Genomic DNA, 5,897 nt, shown 5'->3' on the forward strand with positions numbered 1-5,897 from the left:
TGCAGAGAGAGAGGGGGTTCACCCAAGCCCTGTAATGGTCATCTGTGTCAGTATCAACAACATCCATGTTGACTCCCTTGAGCAAAAACATCAAGAAATAAACTTGGAATAAACTTCGTAAAACTCCATACTTGAGCATATGGAAATCTCTTCTTCCCTTGTTGTCCAGACACAACTTTGGTTCAGCACAGGCAAAATACCTGTTGTGGGAACCACAAAGACAGTGTCTCGTTGATGCCTTGTCTAATAGACATAATAATAACCAGTTAAAGTGTTAGAGGAAAAAAAAAGATTCAGAAGCCATCTGTTAATCTCTAAAACACCCCACGTATATAAATTATGATCTTTGTTGAGCTCTTTGAGATCTGCTGATTACAAGTGCAATACAAAAGTTAAGGATTTCACCCTTCTAACAACAAATATGAGTAATTTAGCACTGACACAGGGAAAATACTACTCAAAAATGCCACTGATGTGCAGGTTTCACTTCAACTTCCTGCAGATCTGGATCTTCAGAGTTTCAACAGCTCTGGAAAGTTTCCACATTCTGATATTTCCCAGATTTTGATCTTTCACACCACAGGCATGTCCTTCGGCAGTGCCGAGTGTAGAACAGCCCCAAGGAAAACCCGGGCGCAAACCCCAGCTGTCTGAGGGGTTGCCGCAAAGAGCACGGCCTTTCCTCAGGGCTGAATTTAACGGGGTGACTTTATGGCAGTTTGGCCAGTAGTTGCTACAGACAAAGGGAACTGTGGCCAGAAGGGTTTCTTCCAAATTGGGAAAGGATGTACAACAAAGTGGAAATAATGGATATTCTTTTCTTTGGAGGATGCAACTGTCATTTCTGTTGAATCTTGCTAAAACTGAGGCTATTATACCTGGAAGAGCTGGGTGGGGCTGGTTAAAACTTCCAGCCTCCTGAGAGAGAGGGGCAGGTCTGGCTCCATGGCAGAGGGGTTTAGGGCATCAGCATCCCAGTGGGAAGACAGGAATGAGAAAAGATGAAACAAAAGCTGCAGGAACCATGAAAACAAATGCTCCTACCTAACGCAATCCCACAGGTTTCTGAAAAGGTGTGTCTGTGGTCCAAGTACGTACACCAGCCCCACAGGCCCGCGTGGTTCAACCATGTCCCCAGAGCAACATGGTTTTTCATGGAAGTATATTGAAAAATTGATTATTAAGAGGGAGCAATAAAGAAAAATTCAATAAAATTGGAAATTAATTTAAAAATTAAATCACATTAACTAATGACTTAAATTTCAATACCCACAAAAAAACTCGAAGAAATAAATTATCCAAGATTTAATACGTATTCATGCAATCACAACAAAAAATAACAACAAAGGGGGAACTGTGAGAAAGGAGCTACATGTCCTCATTTCGTGTGGCTGGGTGCAAACAGACCTGTCAGACAGACAGACAGACAGGAGGTGTCAGGTACCGGTACCTGGAGGATACGCACATAGGAAAAGCTAGAAGGGAGAACAGGCTACACTTGGCTTTCAGTCAGGTGAAGGAATCAAACGCCTGGCTTTGAAGGGCAAGGCTGCAGCAGCAGGGTCAGAGTGTGAACATGAGGTACCGCTACGCTAGCTTCTGAAATCTGGACTAGGTGTCAGCTAAGCGAGGCATTCGTTTCTACCAAGTTTTGCTTCCGTTCAACTGTTCCCCTTCAGAATACTCTTTCTTTGCAACTTGAGTTTCTTACCTGAAGCTGGAAAGTCACCTAAGAACTGCTCCCAGCTGTACAGAGCAAAGAAGCCGACTTGGTGACCCGTCTGCCTTAGTCTCCTCATCTTACTTGCAAGCTCGTCAGAAGATGCTGCAAGAGACAAGCTCCATTACTACAGCCCGTTCCAGAACAAAAATAAAGCAGGTTCATTTCTGGGCTGCTGAACACCAGAATGCAGCAAATTCTGCAAATGGGTACTTAGAGGGAAAGCAACGAGCAAGCCAGTGCACTTTAGACTAGACCCTACCAAGACTTTCATGCATATGAGGACGGGGGGGGCCTCTCGGAAAGCGAGTCCCCTCCTCCCTCTGCAAGCAGCAGGGATGGAAGAGCAGCAGGCACCCACAGCACAAGCAAAGACACCTTTGTGACATCGTTCTGAAAAGATGACTCCACACCACCTTTTCAGTCAAGCACCACAAAGCTGGGCAATGCCACAATTAAGCCTGCTCAGGCAGCTCCTGCTTGGCTCGGGGTGATGTACATGGCCATAGGTATTTCCCAAGCCAGGACCCTTCTCCCCACATCCAGCACAGGATGACTGGAGCTCCCCGAGCACAAAGCCCTTGGCTGCCTTCTGCCCCCCCAGCGTAGCTCAGTGCCTGGGCCAGGCTTCATTTATTCCACACAAATAATTCTGTCTGAAGGAAAAGTTTTGAATGTGCTTGCATTTATGAACCTTCTTACCTGCCCCTTGTCTCACTACTAAAACAACTCTGTTAGTTTCCCAATGCCAAGGGGGTGGGGGGTATGTAATGACCTCTTTTGAGGTGGAAACTGGCAGCACCTCAGGTCCCCAGTCTCCAACTCCAGTGCTCAGCCTCTGCACTGCTGGGACCTCAGGCTTCAAACAAACACCCATTGGGACACCCATGCTCCACAGCCTGGAGCACACTTGGTGCCTGTTGCAGCACCGGCTCCTCACGGCAGGGCCAGGCACTGGCTCCGCACCTCTCGGCAGGCTGCCCACCGCCTGCTTCCCGGAGGAAAGCGGCTTTCTCCCCTCGCCAATACCTCGGGACAAGGTGTCCGCTCCCCCGGCAGTCCTCCCCGAAAACGCCCTCCTCCTCAGGGCTGCGCCGCTCCGGCCCGCCGGCAGCTCCACACGCAGCGCCCGCGGCGGCGGCCGCTGCCCTCAACGTCCCCCGCCTCGCGCCGGCCGTTACCGCCCGAAGTTTCCCGAAGCTGCGCGCGCGCGCCCCGCCCCCGGGGGGAGGAGCCCCGGGGAAAGATGTCACGACAGGATAAGAGGGAAGAGGAGCAAAGAAAAATTAAAATAAATTGAAAATTCATTAATTTAATTTAAAAATGAAATCACATTATTTTAACTAAACAATTAAATTTCAGTTCCCTCTCAAAGAAAGTCATTATCCAAGAATTCATGTGTATTCAGGCAATCACTACCAAAAATGACAACAGAGAGGGGCCTGTGCAAAAGGAGCAACAAATCAGTTTTGTCCTCTGACAGCATAACACCTTGTGAAGGGCAGGTACCTGGATGTGGACTCCAGAAAGCCTCCACACCCTCTCACCTGATGTTCCCATAAACATGCTAACAGGGTTAGTCTCAATCAAATGACTGACAGTTGATGGAAAACCACTCCCAGAGTCATGCTTGGGCTGGGGTCTCCTGTTAATTCTCATCTGAAACAGTATCCGTTTCTCAGGATCACCCTTCAAGAAAGATACACGCCAATTAGAAAGCATCAAGAGACTACTACAAGAAGGATCAGGGTTTCAGGAAGCATGGTCATAGGATTAATCATAGGGTGAATGGACTTCTTGTTCAATGTCAGGTAGAGAAGGCAGAAGAGAGCTGTGTAAGGGCCTTTAAATATGTAAAAGGATGCTACAAATAAAGGAATTAACTTCTGTCCATGCTCTATGTTGAGGGCAAGGAGGAATGGGCTTTAAATGAAGCAAAGGAAATGCATTTGAGGTGTTATGGAACAAGAATTCAGAGGTGGTTTGAGAGGTCTATGGTATCATGAGTTAAAAGAAGGAGGAATTACAGTTTGCATCTCGTAACACAAGGAACAGAGAGCTTGCACATCTTAGCCATCTTATGAAAATAGATGGGTACCCTCTAAGGTGACCGCTGAAGAAGAGCACTTCTTATTCACTTCAAGTACAGCATTTCAAAATACTTTTTGGGGGAGGGGGTGGTAAAGATTTCACCAGTCTATTTTTTTCAGGGCTAATAAGCATACATAGGCTACATGGTGAAATGTAATACTCTGCCTTTTGGAGGCAATTGGCATAGATGGTCAGTATGTGCCTTTTATTATTTCACTAATATATTTACAGAATAAACTATAGCCAGAGTGAGTGTAATCATAGGACTATCTCTAGACTCAGCCCACTAAGTTGTGGTGCATTCCTGACTCACGAAAAAAACTGGGTGACTTGACATTTGAGGGTCTGCTGAGTGTCTGGGTAGTCTCAGCTGTACCTCAGAGTAGTTTTGATCAATATTCTAATATCCTAGAGTTACAAGTTCATCCCTTCAGAAAAATAAAATATATCCTGCTGTTAAGGAAAGAATACAAGAACAGGAAAATACGGCTTAAACAGAGAGAACTTCAGTCTACCAGCATAGAGCAGCTCGATTACGGCTTTGACTTTCCCAGTGTGCTGCTTTGGTCATACATAGTTTTTTCAGTCCTGATGTATCAGTAATAAAACTTGATCTATCATGCAAAACCAAGAATTACTTCTAAATTTGCTTTTGTGATTACATATCTGACTGGGAGCCTCCAGTGATAAAAAGCTATTTCTACTTTCAAAGTAAAGGCTAGCTCCTGAGAGCAGCTTAAACAGCCATTCACAAAATAATGCTATGATACAGATGCTTCAGCTTGAGGAAGGTTACAGTCACAGAAGTCATCAGACACTGTAAAAAACACCAACTAGATTCCTTTTGTATGAAATAGCTTTAGCAAACACTAAGCCACTGGCCAACAGAAGCTGATGTTTTCCAAATTCGGAACAGTTGCCCATCGTGAATGTTTGTATTTTTGATATCTACAATTTTTGAGAGAAGCTTCTGACACATAATTGGCAAAAGATGATCCTGCACCCAAAAGCAGCCCAATGCCAGTTTGCAGCAACAGCCATTTTATTTTAAGCAGAGAACATTTTGCCACCCACTGAAAAGCTGGAGAGTATTTGGATGTCTGTTTTCAACCATGATTGGGCAGATGTTCACAGGGGAGCCAGAGCCACACAAGAATGCTTCCCCTGCTGAATTTCAGGATTGTGTCCAAAAGAGTGCCAAATTCACATGGCTCCAGTCATCTGTCCTGAAACATACTAGAACTTTTTAACTTACTTTCTTGAAAGCTCAGGAAAGTTGTGAACACACCGAAGGCAGGATCTTCCGACAAAGTCTTTAGAAATCACAGAGACAGTTACACATTTTTCCCACAGTATGTTACAAGTTTAATTGTGCAAAAATACAGTCATCAAGACTTCAGCTTTGTTGTGAACTTAACACAATTCCAGTGATGTACAGGCATGGAAAGAGGTACTACTGTAATTAGCGCAAATACACCATAATTGTTGTTGAGACAACCAAGTGGTTCAATACTAAGATACTGTTCTCAAGTGATTTAGACAACCTGTATTTAACTACTGTACATCAAGAGAACAAAGAAATGACACTAAAAGGAAAACAAGTAGCAGGCTAATGAAGTTTAAGACTGCACTAACTCAAAAGAATGATTTAGACAGATTCCCCAGTGATGGCCAAGAATTAGTCTGCGATCCTGCAGGTGTGAAGTGTAACTCCTCTTCATTCAACACAGTATATTGTGTTTCAGCAAAGCAAAAGGCTTTCCTAATGCCAATATTTCTCTCAAGCACAGGAAGACGAAGCATTAACAACCTTTAAAATTGTATTTCTAACTAGGAGACGTCAATGGTGTTGCAAAAGAAAAAGATGAGGGAAAAAAACCAAAAAACTTTCAGAGCTCAGTCCTCTAGCTCCACTGTTTAATAAAAGAAAATACTCCCACCAAAATAATACATATGGAAAAGAAAGGCATTGCTGAGTCCCCTTGGCCCCATTAAGATCTTCCTGTAGTGCCTACATCACTGAAGAAAAAACAGTTTTCAAAGCAATTCCTCTCCTGCACATCCATGTTTTAACACAACCATTGGA

Source organism: Gymnogyps californianus, unplaced genomic scaffold, assembly GCF_018139145.2.
Source record: "Gymnogyps californianus isolate 813 unplaced genomic scaffold, ASM1813914v2 HiC_scaffold_271, whole genome shotgun sequence".
Lineage (NCBI taxonomy): Eukaryota > Metazoa > Chordata > Aves > Accipitriformes > Cathartidae > Gymnogyps > Gymnogyps californianus.